The 18,980-nt window shown below is 28.0% G+C and overlaps 1 protein-coding gene across 4 annotated transcripts in view; it reads right to left on the reverse strand.

The window, feature by feature from the left end:
* The window catches only part of LOC119689150 (protein sickie), a 221,789-nt gene that overhangs the window by 72,985 nt on the left and 129,824 nt on the right, over positions 1 to 18,980 (reverse strand). Inside the window, exon 1 of one of the 4 annotated variants that reach the window (XM_038103911.1) lies at positions 13,314 to 13,632. The exons of the other annotated variants lie outside the window; for them this stretch is intronic. The gene's annotated coding sequence lies outside the window, so the exon portion shown is untranslated. Of the gene's footprint in view, positions 1 to 13,313; positions 13,633 to 18,980 lie in introns of those variants that run through there. 4 annotated transcript variants of the gene reach the window in all.

An 18,980-nucleotide genomic window follows, 5' to 3' on the forward strand; every position in this document is an offset into this window, starting at 1 on the left:
ATTTAAGCGCGTTCCTAAATTATAACTTCCACATAATTTTTATAAAGGATAATATATTTGCAAAAATTCATATCAATTTTGTGATCAAATCTTTGTAAATAAATTATAAACCCAATTGATTCTCCTAAGCCATAATATGTTTACTAGAACCGCCCTATATCTGAGAACCACATTTTCTTAAAAAGATTTTCCCACGCACAGTTCTTAAATAGTCACTACAGAAAAATAAATACAAGGCATCGAATTTCGGATATTTACTAACCTTAATGTGTAATTTAAAATAAATTTAATAATTAAGTATGGATTTTTAGTTTGTTCTCATGACTTACCTCTAAAGAGGCGTGTACTTTCGAACAAAACTAAAAATAGAAAAACAGTCCTCTATTTGCTTAGAGAACAATAAAAGAAATCTGCCTGAATCAATGCATTACTTCCCCTCTTCCTCAAGGAAGGAACGCTTACCTTTGCTGTGTAATTTTTATATGAAGTTTTTTTTAACCTTTAATTAAAAAAATATTCGTGCATACAAATTAACCGGAAGTGCATAGTCATTTAGTTGTCGAAAAAGGTATGAAACATGGAGAAAGAAACAATTACAGCGAATCTAGGAAAATAAATATCGTTGATAATTCGATCAATTAAAACCACAAAAATATAATTATAAAAAATTTGTTAAAAAAAATATGAATGTCTAACTCAGGATCAATATGTTCCATATACTATATTACAGCGGCTACTCTCTTCCAAAAATTTTTTGTTAAGCTGTTAAGTCAAAATCTAAAAACACTTAACATTTTTTATGCTGTCAAAATTTATATTTCTGAAGGTTTGAACTTATGAGCAATCAACACGTGTAGTGTTTTCAATAGAATACAAAGCAACCAAATTACTGGTGTAAAGTCCACTACTTGCTGTCATAACGTTGACATTAAATTTACATTTAAAAATTACAGCTAAAAAGTCTAGGGAAAGATAACAATCAAATAATCGACCCATGGATTGTGGCATTTACAAATGTTGAGATACCAACTACCTGTAAGTTGTTAAAATTCTCGTAAATTAAAATAGTTCGGTTGTCGTGACATCAAGAACTAAACATAGGGCATATACAGACTCGCGATGACTGTGTGTCTATAATTTCAAGTCAAAAAAAAACTTCACTTTATTTCAAGAAGGCGTACGGTTCTGCTTTTAAAAAATAATTACAGAAGCCCTGCTAGTCGGAAAGTTGTTGCCATAAGATTTTAATGACTTAATAAATTAAATGTAAATTTTAAAATTAAGAAACAAAATAAGATTAAATATTTGACTTCAGTTTTTTTCCAGATACATATTTGACGTTAGAACTAATGAACATATATAAACATTTGCATATACATATATAGAATTATTTGTGGCCAATATTTTCTATGGGACGTTGCCAAAAATGGTTAATCAATTTTATACATTTTTCCAGTTAATTTGTCAGGACTTACAGAAACCAACACTTAGTTAAATTTTCCTGACTAAGCTAAAAAACAGAGAGACTGTTTATATGTGTTGATTAAGTATATTCATAAATGGCTTACGTGATGTTCAAAAGATCATTACAAACAAGATTCTACAGACTTCTATATATATATAGACCGAGCCTTTCATGCATAAAGATAATAGCCACTATTAGACTGGCAGCTAGTTTTTTTGGAACCTGCAGTCTAATCAAGTCCTTACGGTGTTCTGCTTGTGATGAAACAATTTTTTGAGATACATCAGATGATCTATAATAATCTATTTTAGCCCGGGGAAAAAATTTATTATTTTAAGGAAACGGGCAAAAACTATCAGAAACTGAGATCAGTAGTCCTACACACTCCTCAAAGAAAATTGATTGGTTAAAATAATGCAGTTAGCTCTTGACTTGAGAATACACGTATAAAGAAAGAAAACCAAATCGTTAGAAGGAAAGAATGACTTAGATCAGGGCTGTCTTAACCAAACACGAACCCTGGTCTAACCCAGGGATGCTTTGCACATCCCTGACTTAGATCAAGAGCTTAAGAGTATCGTAAAGGACTCATCATCAAACCTGTACTATAGATGAGACCTTAGCTTGTGTTTGGATTGTGTAATTACACTTTCGGTCTAATAATGTCACAACACTTTCTCCATTCTATTCTGATATCATAAAATAATTATATTAGTTTAGTCTTTAATTTAGACTATTCTGGTTTTATTTTAGGATACAAAAAAAAATTATTATTATTTAATTTATGTAATCTGATTTTTTACTACGATTTGCCAGTGAGTATCTGTAGGAGTAGAACATCTTTAGGCGTATCTGTTTAATATAATCAATTTTTTTAAAAAATTACTTTGTATCATTGGAAAATGTTTTGCAAATGAAATATCCATTTCATTGCATCTATAAACAGATAAAAAATATATTTTCATATTGCAATTATTCATGCATTTATATAAAAAAAATGTTTGTGGAGGCAATTAAGGAAATGAAGTGCAATAATGCTATATTAATTTATTAAATATATTAATTAAAAAATATTAAATTCACGTTTTGCAGAGGAAACAGCATTTGGAGAAATGCATAGTGTAAATATTTTCATATAAAATCATCGGATACAGACATGGAGAGAGAGGTACGAGCAAATATTTGCAGTTACGTGTTTTTCCAAGTTTTTCCGAGTTTTTCCGGTGATTGACAATTTTTACAATAATTCATTGCCATTTTCATTTTTGTACACTTTTCACATGAAAAATTATAGTCAGTGGAGCATTTGTTTGCCAATTAATAGAACAATTTGTGTATCTTTTTATTCATCAGTTAACATAAAAAAATATTGCTGAAAAGCAATAAATTTTATTGACTGTCAATGAATAAGTTTATAAAGTCCCATAAATTCTGAAAATCAGTAGCATTTGTTGAGGTACGGTAGATTGACATTTATGTTTCATTAGAAAACACTGTAATTTAAGTTAAATTATAGCAAACTTATGTGTATTGTAACAAATATTAATATATTTTCATAAAAACATATATGCAACTCATATGTATATATATACAAACATATATACAACTCTAATGTATATATATATATAAGACCTAACAGTTATGAAACTATTGTGAATAGAAGAATTTAGAACTTCATATTACCAATGTCTCGGAAGTGTACATATTGTATACTAGTTACTGTTCTTTTAAGATCTAAGCATTTATAAATGTTAAGGAATATTATTTAAACATTGAAATTAATTTTAACCTTCATTGAATGAAATGAAGATCCATGTGAATGAAAGTTTAAGTTATTTTATCTTAACTTTAGATATTAAGTTTTCTTTGGAGTAATTTCTCTTTAGCTTCTCTTTGCATATTAGAGCACCTTTGTCCATTAAAACAAGAGTTATTGGTATTTGTAAAGTTAGAATTAATAAGAGTGACTCATCTCGGCCTAATCTGCCTTAATATATCTGTAGAAGGAAGCAGGTTTTTGGATCAGTTTCATTTAGGATATTAAGGGCATTTTCATTAAGGAGTTATTTAAAGGTACATTGATCTGATCTCCTGCTCTACTGCGATTTTGATTGTTCCTTATCAAATTGTCTCCCAGTTATTGTAAACTAAAAAACAAATCACTTCGTAAATAGTTTAATGGAAGTCCAATATATCTGCTTTACCACTTTACAAATATTTTTTTGGTATTCATAATTGTAGTAAAGGTATTGATATAAAAATATGTTGACTTTGGTCCATATAATAAGTTTAGACGTATGAATATTCAAAATAAGTAACACCTGCTGATTCAGACTTTTGAATATGATGGAACAGTAACATCCACTCACATTCAGGCTTTTGAATATTCTAAACCAATAACTTCCACTGTTTCGGGTTTATGAATATTCTAAATAAGTAACACCCATTGATTCAGGCTAATGAACATGCTGAAACAGTAAAATCCACTGGATCAGGTTTATGAATATTCTAAAATAGTAACATCCACTGGCATATAGCTTCATACAGGATGTACTTTTGTTGTCCAGCAAGAAATTTGATTTTATGAATACAAATAATACTATTAATAGTTTTTTAAGTATGAGCTATTATAAGTGTTTGTATAATTTCCACATGTTAGAAGAAACACATTTGTTCTATCTTTATTATATTTACGGATACTCGCACTTGACTTAGTTTTGATAAAAAAAAATAAAAAAATAAAACAATTAAAAATTTTAGAGGAGACTTTAAAAACAGCTCGAATTCTACAGTTAAGTGCTTAAGGGAAATTCGAGAAGAACCAGCGACGAATTGTAAGGCGTACATCGAGGAACGATTATTGTTAAAAGAATATTATATTCATTTGTGACTTATGTACTTCCAGAAAAGATGATTTATCTGCCATAATAAATGTTTCATAATAAATTACTTAATTGTGCAACTTATGGACTTTATTGTCTATTGTAATGAATTTAATGCATTGCCACTTAAGTGATACTTGAAATTAATCAAACTCACACTAATTGAAGAGTATCTCACATGAGCTTGCAGTAAGAAACCGAACACTTCAAATTAAAATTAATCGGACAGAAATAAATTTAAGAACAAAATGAAGTCATAAATATTGTCTTGCCGTTCTTTTCAAAATTTAAAGGCATTTGAGATGAATATGCGAAGCCTTAAAATATGGTATAATAAAAATTTATTAAGTATGTTTTCTTAAATATTTTTATGTGCTCTGCCACCATTTGTTGGTGGCTTTAAAGTAATGTACGATTATATATAGTATATCTGATATGGGCACAAAGTATTCATGGCTTGCTAAGTTAAGTAATAAGCGCTGCTCTCATACCAAATGGGTGTGCTTCCGGAATTTATGATACGCCGTACGCATGTACGCACAAAAAATTCCTTCAAGACAAGTTAGATAGACTGTCGTTCGGAGAGACTTAAATGCAAAATATAAAAAAATAAAACAACTGCAACACACCCTACAAAAAACACAAAAAATTCCCTAAATTTTTTGCTTTCACTTTGCTCCTGTGCCTTTATTCAAGACAGTTAGCGCAACCAGAAACAAAAGAGAACCGTTTTAATTAATCGGTGAAGAAGAATTTATCTCACACAGGAACATTAAATTTTCTGGCTTCAAAAGTAGTGGGAAATTAGGTACCTACACATTTCGCTCATTCATCTTGAGACAAACAAATATAGGCGGACATCTGCTGCCTCAGCTTAAGTAACACATCGACAGTGTCTCAGCTATTGAAGTATCTCGCACTTTGTTCGCCCATACGTTCTTACACATTTATGTGTGTCCCCGTATATATGTCTGTCTGTCTGTCTGCCTGTCTACTTGGAACTTCACTTATTTTTCTTGAGTTTCACATTTTTCTACCTACTTTGCGTATTGCCCATTCACACGACGCGCTTTGTTTGTTTTGTTCCATGTGTTGCCATTATTCAATTCAAGTATTTTTGTAGATTCTGTCTTTCTGTTTGGGTTCAGCCACAGGCTCAAATAGCAAATGTGTACAGGATATGATACCATGAATTTAGAGTATCCAAAATTTGAAAACACTAAATAGAAAATGTCAAGCGCCTGTTGTCTGTTTAACAGTAAATTACCATAAACAGTGATGTGTATATGTAGGTAAGTATTATTATCGATATTTGTATAGTTTGCGAAGAATATTCAAGACCATACCCGTATTTACTTATTTGGCTGTTAAAAAACAGAAAGAGAAAAAAGATGTGCTCTACTTAAACAAATGTTCTCATATATTATATTTTTTATAAAACTTTTAAGTGTACAAAATAGGTCACATATATCAGTAAAAAGTGTTTAGACTTATCAGATTTGGTTGACTCAAGTGATGGTTGACTTTTTGTGGAATATTTTGAAGTTTTTGCAGAATGCTAGTATATCCTAGGTATGATTTTTTGAAACAGTTTATTCTTAATGCTACTTTGGCACTCTAGTAAAAAAATTCCTGAACCAAATAGGAAGATATAAAGAAAGCTGTGTATAGCGCTTTTCAAAGTGCTCTGATCTTAACTCAATAGAATTCTGTAAATTCAATATAGCCGTTCAATATAGATCGTTAATATTACTTTTTATTTTGAGCATAAAATGCCGCAAAACAATATTAGTTTGAGGATTGAGTAATATCGTAGTATCAGTAAAAAATTATTAGCCTTGAAACCTCATCTGTTGCTTATATATAGCTTATTTGCAGTTATAAATTGTGATTATTGTTATTTTACCTTTGTTTTCTGAAATAGTGTTATTTCAGCAAAATTTTCTAACTAGATTTTAATCAAGTTACTTTGTTGTTGCCGAGAGTTCTAGTTCTCGACCTATACTGATAAAACGAAGAAAATATCATATTTGACACTAAAAATCTTTGTAAATCAAAAGATGATATTGATATTATGAGTTCCACGAGCATAAAAAGTTTTCTATTTATTGATAATGCTACTATATACTCGTATTATAGTGTTTAAGTCAATGAGTAGAAAATAAAAATGATTCAGTAAAAAAGAATTGAAACCGATAAAAATGTACTATAGTTGAGTACAACTATTAGATAGTACCGCTTTTCGAATATTTAAACTATATATAAAAATAATGAGAGAATATATACTGTATTAATACAATAACGAATAACAACAACAAATATGTTATACCTTTTCATCATAAAGATCCTTAGGTTCAGATATATGTAAGAAAAGATATAGGTACTATTACTATTAGTACCTATTTTTAATCGAAAGCAATATTAACATAGAGTTTAATACTTTTTGTATGAAATAAGTATGAATCTGTGTGTGAATATGAAGAGTTTGAAAAAGTTCTATTAATTTCAAGACGAACCGATATTCTCAATTTCTGTAAAGCTTTAATGATATAATCGCAAGCACGACATGTGCAATGAATGCCCTTAATGAAAATTTCAAATAAGATCTTCGTTTAAAATACTAAAGACATACAAAGACTCCTTAGAAAGTTAAGACCTCACTGCCAAAACTGATCTATCGCTCCACAACAGATTGAGCTGTATGAAAAAGTAGAATCGAATTCAGATTGTAATGTCTTTAGTAAATAGCAAACTACACAGTGTAAAAAGAGAAATTATTAGAGACCTATTAGAAATGTAAGACCACATTACAATGTAAGACCACATGCCTGCAATCATAATATGCCTCTAGAGCTATTGTATCGTTTCTAAACACAAGGAGTTACATGAAAAAGTACAAATAGGGAAACCAAAATTCAATATAGTGCCTTCAGAAATAAGCAAGCTACAAAATGTATAAAAAAAAGAGACCTGTTAGAAAGCAAAGATGACTACTGGCTATATGATATTGTCGTAACTGTGCTATCGTTTCTCAACGGTAGAAGTTGGAAAAAAAGAGTAGAATCATGAAGGCCAAAACTCAATTCGGGTTGTAGTGGATTTAGAAATAAGCAAACTACAAACTATATAGATTATATATATTATAAATGTCGCTGAGAGTACAAATTATGGTTAGGAATTATTAAGAATTATTATAAATTAGGAATTATTATTTTGAAAATATTAATGCTTAGTTTAAAAACGATTAAAACATTTAATAAAAATATATAAAAATATTATACCCAGACTATTATACTATTATATATAATAAACATACGTAATATATACACGTAGGAAAACTAGTCGAAATTTTTATTTATATAAAATGTCAGGCTTTTATTAATGAAAAATGAATTAAACACTAATTATCTATCGATGAATGAAAGCAAAATGCCAATCTAAATAGCATCACAAAATTGATACGAAATCTTGCACAAGTAGAAAATATTGTATCAGATATAAGGGTGGGCCTTGTATAGAATAATTACATATTAACGAGAAAAAAAATGTTATCCTGGTAATAAAACAACCATTATAAATTGGCATTAAAAAGGACGACATTAACATATAACATATAACAAAAGGCAGACATTTCGAGATCACATTTCAAACAAATTAAAGACACAAAACTGGGTGGGATGTTCCTCAATAACAATAACAAATTGCGGACAATGATCGTTCTATATTTTTTATTTTGATTCTGCTATTCAAAATTTACCACAAATTACCACAAGCGCAATTTAACCACAGTAGATGCGGATGTATACAGTATCTTTAGCGATATTACCATTTTTCAATGACGATATTGATTGAATTTATGGAGGCAGGCACTGGCAAGAGTATCGGCTCTGCTTCAGTATCCGTTGCCGATGTGTAATTTGCATTGTTTGGTTAAATTTTACTTTTTATGCTCCATTAAATTTCGATTTATTTTTAATGCATTTTTTTTTTCTCTCACTATTGAAGCAATTGACGAAAAGATACAAACTGCAATTTGCAATTTTACATTAAAAAAAATTTTATTCTGTTTAAACTTCGGTAAAAAGAGCGCATTTGTTGAATTTTTTTTTTGTAAAAATTGATCTTTGCAATATAAAATGTTTTTTTTTTTTTTGTTTTCTTTATTAACAATTGATCTTTGCATTATAAAATAATTTTTTTGTTTTATTTTTTTCGTTCGAATTATTGAGTTTTTTTTATTGATTTTTATATTGAAATTAAATTGCCGTATTTAAGTATTTATTTATTGCTTATTGAATTTCATTAAATGTAATAATTTTCTTTTTTTTTTAATTTGTGTGCTTTTAATTATTTATAATTTTCACTGTTATCTCATAGATACAATTATTTATCTTAGTATGTCACTGCAGTTACTTTCTGTTTGCTTTGCTGATAGTGTAACCGATATCGGTTAATGACTTACACTTGCAAAATACCGCATAATTGGGTACAAATTACAAAATTTAAAAACAAAAAGAGTTCTCATAGCAAAATATCTATTTTATGGAAATAATTATATATATTTTTTTATTTCTAAATAAATACTGTGCATTTAAAAAAAAATTATACAAAAAGAAAGTCGTCTACGGAACTTGAGCAGTGTCGGGACGGACACGTCTAGTTTTTGAACGCGTTTCAATACCATGCAATTGCTATTTCCAAATAAAATGGGTTAAATTACTAAACGAGTTACAAACGCAGAGATGCATTTTGTTTTGTTTCTTATTCTAGACATTGTTCTAGATATTCTATCCTTTTTTGTTTCGAAATTTTCCTTTCAATATTGACGTTCTTGGGACGAAAATGTGTACGGCAACAAGATATGAAGGCAACAGCTGATTTTTAAACCAGTTTATTGTATCTTTCGTTAAAATATTCTAAGTGAGTTTAATATGTTACTCCTGACATATGTAGGTAGTTAGAGGTCTGAAATATATGTCTGTATTTCTTGAGATGTGAATGATATTTAACGATTGAAAAATTAAGGACAATCTTTAAAAGATCGGCAGGTTGTATCATAAAAATCTTGATTGATTTTTAATAGACTCTACCTTCAGTAAATCAGATTTTGTTTAAATTAATGCGTTAAGCTATAGAAACTTTAGGTTTGTAACACAGATTTTGTTAGTTTTAAATATAGATTCATCAGTTTAGTAAAACATCGTAAGTAATTCATTACAAGTTCAATATAATAGTAGTTAATATTAGATTATATTCTATATCTAACATAGAATAGTAGAAAGTAGTTAATATAATCTAGCGTCTTTCTAAAAAACTGTATATAATTACAACTAAAATTTGAAAAAATTTAAAACATATTGTTTAATAAGTACTCTTTTTTAAATAAATTCGCTGAAGTTAAATGAAAGTATCTATATAATTTATTTAAATGCAGAGCAAAGTTCGTTTAGAAAATTATTTGCAAATGACTAGTGCCATATGATTATATATCAAGAAAATTAAAATTAAATTATTTCGGACAATTAAATTTAGTGCTAAACTAAAAGTATTTGATTGCAGGTTAATTAACTTTTTAACTTTTTATTACAGAGTGCTTCACGAGTTACTGGATTCTCTTATGTAAGTCCTTGTATTGTATTGGTACTGATTGCAAAAAATATATACTATCATTTTATGAAGAAACATGTTTTAAATAAAATTATTTTCTATATATTTTTACATTATCTAATTAATGTATAAATAATAGATAAATACCAAAACTATTTATAAGTAAATACTTTCTTATAAGTGTATATACATTTAACTTATATTTATATTATATTTATTATAATTGATATAACATTTTATGCTAATAACAAAGGTGTCTGTATCGTGAGAAGCATATTTAGAAACGATTAATAAATTAATTCAATCGGAAATACCGTACCATTTTTATAACAACACTAAACTTAACATAAGCTGAATAGTCGATACTAATAGTAGATAAAAAATTAATTATACTAATTATTATTAATACATAATTACGCCACGTTCCATTCGCTAAACCTATACAGCAGGCTTGTGGAATAAAACAGCTTCTTATTTCTTATATTAAATGGTATCATTGCCTTCAACAGTAACACCTGTTTAATGTATAGTATACATCAAGCATAAGTAGTTTATATATTTCATTAAAAATATAAAAAAAAACTTATATATAATAAGCATTTAATAAGAAAACCCGGTAATGCTTTTTTGTTTAGAGTGCTAAGCCAATATAATATCGAGTCTTATAATTAAGCCATATTGGCTTAGGTGTTGTGTGTTAAGTATGTCGAGTATATATGGTATAACTGCGATTTCTATAAAATAGTTAGCATAAAGAATTTATGTAAATTCTACAGTATTATTTACTAATATGATGCTAAAATTTTATTGCAATATCTGGTTTTTTTTTATGAAACATATGGCTGTGGTATGGCATAACTAATTGAACCTTAAAGATATGTTGTGCCTACTGTCATGTAAAACACATGAACAAATTTCGTTAAATCTTATTATACGCTTTGAAGATTACTTAATCCTTTAAGTATGTCATACAGCTCCGTACATAAAGGATTAACTATAACTTTATTACTGCGATTTGCATGATCAATTATTCGAACTTATCAATTGTGCAAAAAAGTGCTAAATTACTTCTCAAAATGTTTCTTTTACTTTACTACATACACACACTATGTAGCAGAGTTCATGTTTACGAATTTTCAATCTGCAGAATTTTCAATCTGTAGTAAGTATCAAAAATCAATGCACTAAAATTAATCCTCAAGAATGACTCAAGTGTGGCATGGAGTAATATTACCCATTTTTATTGAAAATAACAGTTTGCAAGTGGAGTTTGTTTCGACTTTTGATGCGAACATTCTATTAATATTATTTTTAATTATATTATTATTTATTTTAATTCTATTATAATTGTTTTTATTTCTATCAACGATATTTTAAATTTTGTTGATAGATTTTTAATATTATTATTATTTTTAATTCCATTATTATTATACTTAATTCTATTAATATTATTTGAAATTTTGAACTTTATTCATTTTATTTATTTTAATTATATTACTACTATTTTTAATTCTATTAATATTATTTTTAGTTCAATTAATATTTTTTTTCCAATTTTTAATTGAAATTTATTTGTTTTATTTATTTTAATTATATTACTATTATTTTTAATTCTATTAAAATTTGTTTGAATTCTATCAACATTATTTTTAATTGTATTAACATTATATTTAATTATTTTATTAGTTTTAATTCTCTTAATATATATATATATATATATGATTCTTTATTCTATTAATATTATATTTAGTTCAATTAATATTTTTAGTTTCAATTCCTAATTGAAATTTTGAACTTTATTTATTATTTATTTTAATTATATTATTATTATTTTTATTTTTATTTTCAATTTTATAAATATTTTTAAAAAATTTTTTTGTTATTTTAATTTTAATTCTATTCTATTAATTCTATTTTGTTATCATTTTTAATTCTATTAATATTATTTTTAGTTAAATAAATATTTTTTTTTCAATTCTTTATTTTATTTATTATTCATCTTATTTATTTTAATTATATTGCTATTATTTTTAATTCTATTAAAGTTATTTGTAATTCTATTAATATTATTTTTAGCTCTATTATTATTTTTAATTATAATAATATTATTTTTAATTCTATTGATATTATTTTTAGTTAAATTAATATTTTTTTCAATTGAAATTTAATTAAGGTTTTGAACTTTATTTATTATTTATTTTATTTATTTTAATTATATTGCTATTATTTTTAATTCTATTAAAGTTATTTGTAATTCTATTAATATTATTTTTAGCTCTATTATTATTTTTAATTATAATAATATTATTTTTAATTCTATTGATATTATTTTTAGTTAAATTAATATTTTTTTTTCAATTCTTAACTTTATTTATTATATATCTAATTTTTTTTAATTATAAAACTATTATTTTTAATTCTATTAAAATTATTTTTAATTCTATTAATATTATTTTTAGTTGTATTATTATTTTTAATTATATTAATATTATTTTTAATTCTATTGATATTATTTTTAGTTAAATTAATATTTTTTTCAATTGAAATTTATTTAAAGTTTTGAACTTTTTTTTTTATTTATTTTATTTATTTTAATTATATTGCTATTCTTTTTTTTTTAATTCTATTAACATTATTTTTATTATTATTTTTAATTACATTAATGTTATTTTTAATTATATTAATATCATTTTTAGTTTAATTAATAGTTTTTTTTTAATTCATTATTGAAATTTAGTACTTTAATAAATATTTTGCTAGGAGAACTATAGATTTAATTCAAAATTAATTTTAAATTAGAGCTAAAAAGCATTATTTTTATAATATTAAAATACATTTCGAAAACTTTCGATTTCGGTGATTGATATTCTTATATCTGGGATGTAAATAAAGCAGTTATTATCTCACTTGTCAAATATTTTTTTTTTTAATTTGATTCTATACCAAAATATTTCATTTAACTTTTGTTTGTTTGTATGATAAAATATTTACTTTTACTAAAAATCATATGAATTATTTATTTTCTATTTTTTTTATCTTTATATGTCAACACTTAAATTTCTGAATTTCTTTTATTTTTGAATAAATTTCAACTGGAGTAAAAAATGTTGTGCAGGCGTATTTTAATTAATTACACGATTTCAAATTAAATTTTATTAAATATTATTTTTAAGCTACACTTTTTATTAACTAATTTTTATAGTGAACTGTAAAATTACGTAAAGAACATTTCTCAGCTGATAACAAACAAGTCATTTTATTGATAAACAATTGTGAAGCACTTGAGATAGCAAAAAGCCAAATTTATTTATTTAAACTTAATTAACATTTTGCTAATATGTAGATTTTTTAATATTTACACAATAGAAAAAAATGAACTGAAGTTCACATCTTGGCGCGTCACGCGGAACATGCGAAAACGAATAATATTCCAAGACTCACATCGATTTTTAATCAGTTAAGAAAGCATTTCAAATCATTTTAATTTAATGAAATACCAAAAGATTTTACAATCCGAACTCACAAATGACTTGTACTTTATAAAATTTTATCTCCCAGATAAGCACGTTGCTTTGTTAACATTTCGTAGAGTAAAAAAAAAAAAAAAGATAACAAATCATTGGCATTACTTAACACTAAACCGGACAAAACATTCGTGCGCAACATACACCTCACGAACAAAACGTTCACGAATAACTAAACCAAGATCAGTTCAAAAAACACAATGAATGTAAACAGAGAGCGAATAAGATCAAGAGAGCGCAATACTCTCACTTATCTCATTCAAAACAGCCAAACAAGTTCTGTCAACAACTGTTTACAAGCACTTCCAGCAACATGTATCCTAACATGTATACCAACATATGTAATTGCACTATGCAGGCAGCTGAGCTAGAAAACGGATTAGAATTATTTTTATTCATATAATATATTTATTATAAGCCCGAATGCCGATTCTCTAGCAAATGCGTAATTATATTAATTGCACCCCGTTTAATGTATATACACATTTATTGTGTATATAAACTATTTCGAAGGCAAGCGTGTGTTAAGCCTCTGTGTAAAGGCCCTTTGGAAGGGCGTTTATTAGTTTATATTGCGTTTAATATTCTTAAGAAAGCCTATTTGTTTTTTTATTTATACAACCGTGTCCTCCGCGTATGCCTTGAATTTTAATTTTATTTATTTTTTTTTTAATTAACAATTATTTTCATAATTTGTGTTTGCTGATAATGTCTGCTGTCTTTCAATGCATACGCAAAACTGAAGTAAGAAATTCATATTGAATCAGTTAAAATCCACATAATTGCAACAACATCACAACATCACATATTTGGACCCCACAGATAAATGCTTCCATCCCTTTTTGTTGCCCATGAATAGCAAAAATATAAATCTCAACCCAAAACCCAAAATAAAAGACTATTAAAATGATTTTTTTTTGTGTATTGGCGCCAAAATGACGACGCTGTCGACTTCAAAAGCGCAAATTGTCTCCATCACAAAGTCAGCTGCGAATTCTTTGCCAAGGATACAATAGCCAGAGTATTAGAGAATAACAAAAAAAAAAAAGAACCGTGAAAGAAAAAACATTTTACAAACAACAATAAAAAACAGCAAAAATTACTGGTTTAACTTAAAATCATATGGGCCCCATGTTTATACGATTAGACTGGAGTGGGTGGGGTTAGTATATACTTTATACTTTATATGTTACTGTGATGCTGTGTGGTATGTACGGTATTCGCACATAGCCACAAACATTCAACTTTAGTTATTAGTTGTTGTTGTAATGGTTTGAGTGTCCTGGCGTCAAAATGGGACGTACCACTGTATTTTTCATACTACTGTATGTATTTGCTTTACATTTTTTGGCGCGACGTCTACTAGTCATTTATTCCAAGGCAGGAGACGTCATGCCGCCAGAGACAAACAATTCATGGCTGCTACATTTAAACGCAGCTATTGATGCATACATTGTTTCCAAATTCAGCATGAAATATGGAAAATCTATAAAGGTTTTAATACATTTGTACCAGAATATCTGTTACTCTAAACTTCTACGAAAATTGATTGATTACAAGTGCAGCCAAAAGTGTTAGTGTTGTAAAATGTAATAGCCAGTTGTCGGCGTTTAATGCTTCAAATCAACAAAATTGGACCAACTTAACAGAATTCAGATACACATACATACATAAGTACGGAATGCTTCTCCAGCAGTCACATTGGCGTCAAAATGTATTCCACAGGATTATGGTGGGATATTCTCAACCATATCCGCCGGCTACAACTATTATGCAGAAAGAAATTATATATACATAATTACATATATATATACTACATACGTATGTATGTATGTATGTACATAAGTGTTTGACCTTTAACATTGCAGCTTTAGTTTAATAGTTTTATTTCTTTTGGACATTTTTCTACATGTATCTTGCAATTTAGATGTCAAAAATATTTATAAAACCTTTTTCTTTAATATTTAAAATTCAAAAGCTGTTTTAAATATTTTTTAAAAAAACATACCAATTTCGTTTAGAGTACTCTTATACACAATAGTAGAGAAACAGAGAGAATTTGGAGACTTACCTGAAAAAAAAAAAATTAATTAAAATTTGTTTATTAATTAAAATAAAATGTATTATATCTTATTATGTATTTTATATTTTTTTTTCAAAGTATTGTATAATTATTTCTTCTCTATATATGTATGTATGTTCGCAAAGAATCGCAAAGATTCTAGATGAAGTCGGGAACTCTCCGTGCCTTAAGGTCTTTGACAAGATGAATAGAAAATTAACTTTCTTCAGGGAATTCGAAGTGGTCATTAGTGACCGATCCACCTGAAGAAACAATAAAATTAACTTAAAACAAGGCTCACAATTATGGTATACTGATGGGTCCAAAATGGAAGATGGCAGTACGGGAGCAGGAATTATAGGACCAAAATTCCGCAAAGCAATCGCAATGGGAAAAACTGCTTCCATTTTTCAGGCAGAGGTCCATGCCTTAGGGCTATGTGCAAGAGCATGCATACGAAGGGGCACCCGAGGTACCAAAATATGCAACCTTTCAGACAGCCAAGCAGCTCTAAAATCTTTAGCAAAATTCTTATTCCAATCAAAGTTGGTCTGGGAATGCTTTTAACTTCTCAACATCGTAGCATCGAGGAACTATGTTACTCTTACGTGGGTACCGGGACACGAAGGGCATGAGTGCAATGAAATAGCAGACACCCTAGCAAAGAAGGGTGCATGTACTCCTTTCATTGGTCCAGAGCTCTTCTGCGGGTTAACAAATAGCTTCACAAATAGCTTATTATGTGAACGGGAGAAACAACATCCATTTGAACACTGGAGAGCCCAAACAGACATGCGACAGTCAAAAAGATTCATTAATCCTGATCACATCAAAGTTGATGCTATTTTATAGGACACTGTAGACTTGATTACCACAAGAAGATTATAGGTGTGGTGGAAAGTGACTCCTGTGGACTCTGTCATGAGGAGAAGGAAACATCAGAACATGTTCTATGCAACTGCCCAGCCGTGGCAAGATGTAGACTCGATTACCTTGGAAGCCGGATATTAGTTCCAAGTCAAATAGGTAAAATTCAGCCCACAGCAATTACAAGATTTATAAATAGTCTAAAATTGTCCTAGTTTGGCCTTTAGGCGCACAATAGATGTTTGAGGTCGGGGTGCTTTAATAGCCTATTACTTAAATAATAAATATGTATGTATGTAATTAGTGTTTTAATATTGATGTGTAATTGTTTCTGTATGATATATACTAAAATATTGTAACATTATATTAACATTATGTACTACCCTGATGATGACTATAGAATATAGTCGAAAATCGGTTTAAATAATATCTTTTAAAAACAAAAAATTTTTTAACAAAATGTATTATTTAACTATTGACCAATTAGCCCATGTGTTTATTGTTCGTCTATTCATGTTTTTTGGTATTTTCAATTTGTTATCTTATCAGGGATACTGCAAAGATAAATTGACTGGAGGGTAAAGGTTATCGTCGTAGCATATTAACTTCATTAAGTTTTGTGATATATTTTTTATAATGCATGTATAAAATTTACCATTTATTATATTAAGTTAATGAACGTATATTGAAATTAAATGTCAGACTACTCAGTCTATCAGACCAACAACATTTTGTAAGTGTCTTTTGCATTTATCAGTTCTTCCACAATATAGAAGATGTTATTTTATCTACATACTTTCAAATCTAAAGCATGTCTATGGCATGTAAGTAATAAAGTTTCATTTAAAGTTTTATATTTCATTAAAATTTGTACGTCGAAATTTTCTGCTGAACCGTTTATGGTTAAAGCAATCTCAAGTAGACAATAGACATACAAAATAGTCTACGGATCCGCATTACACTGTGTAACTGTGTAACTAGATTACACAACAAAATCTAAACAAAGTGCGCCTCGAGGCAATATTTACTCACCTATTTACAAATGTACTCGATTTTAGTAGTAAAAGTTATTCTTGTTTAGTTGTTGTTTACGTCCATAGCTAGCGATTAATAATGCACTTTTCTCAGTTAAAAGTTTGTAAACATAAACGAAAACAACAGGTTGGTTCCCTTAGGCCAAATATTGACAGAGTTTTTATTGTGTTTACTGAACCCATTTAGGAATGTAGAGACAAAGTGTGTACCGTGTATCTTATGGCGAAGTTGATAATTATTAAAAGCAGCTAATAGGAAGCGAGTGATATTATTTTAAAATTGTTAAGTACTTTAAAATGATTGCAAACAAAAAATTTAGCTTGATTAACTGAAAGTTGTAAAAAACCGAATGGCATTACTTTTCAATGGAAAAAAAAATATTACGGTATTGTCTGATTGAAATTATGGATATCACAGATAATAATTTCATAATTTCATTAATCGTACAAATATATTTTCTTAATCACTCTTACCGCATACATGATTCATATATACATACATTGTAATCTTTTATCTTTCATATTATTGTATATCGTCTTCATCAAAATCAGATAAATCGTATATATGTATTTATATATATGTACATATATGATGGGATGTTTTATTGTTTAGAAGTAAAAGAAGTTAAATGGGAAGGCAAACAAGTAAAGAGAAGTAAAAGCATCATATTACCACTTGTTAGTAAATAATTGTAATTTTCCCGTAAAACACAGATGATTTGGAACAAAAAAAATCGTTAAAACATCAATACAGTAACTTTGATGAATTTTAAAACACAAAAAAATACCCCAGGTGGCACCCACGATAAAGGAAATCTACCTGTCAATGCAGTACGAAAGAAATTCTTAGAGCCTCAAAAACGATTCGATCGATCGATCGGTTTAACCAAATAAGCAGTTACAGTCTAATATCAAGCTTACAAAGAACTGATAAAACTAACAAAAAGTTAGGAGAACGAAAGTCAAGCTACCGTTACGAAACTTTAGTTACAAGATCTAAGTCAAGATCTAAGCCCTTTCCGAGTTAGTGCGTATGGGTACTTTTACTATTTGATAGCTGGTGGGTTTTTGCAGAGTCTCACCCATCTCTCTGACTAATTTGTGTATTTCTCATAAGCTTCGTGATTATTCAATGACTGATCTAAGATTTGCGTACCGCCCTATGCGGTAAGTGATTGCGACAGGCGTAGGAAGGACACCATGATCGTGATAGTAACTTGTGCAGCACCTGAAGATAGAAAAAGAGCAGTAAACTAATCATGAAAACAACTATTCTACCAGTGAACAACCCAACTAACAGCTGGCATGTCGATCGAAGGAGAAGAAGAAGGAGGAATGAGAAGGAGGAAGAAGGAGGACAATTTCAGCAAAAGTAGTAATGTTGGTACAGAGATGGCTCAACGTAGTTGAAGACAAACCATGCACTTGCTACTCGTCACCTGCTTTAAGCAGATCTTTTTTTTTATTGGAACACTGTTTTCCTTTTTAACTTATCCTTTAAAAAGCAGTGACAAACGTTATCTACGTTATCTAATTCTT

The sequence above is a fragment of the Teleopsis dalmanni genome, chromosome X (assembly GCF_002237135.1).
Source record: "Teleopsis dalmanni isolate 2A chromosome X, ASM223713v2, whole genome shotgun sequence".
NCBI lineage: Eukaryota > Metazoa > Arthropoda > Insecta > Diptera > Diopsidae > Teleopsis > Teleopsis dalmanni.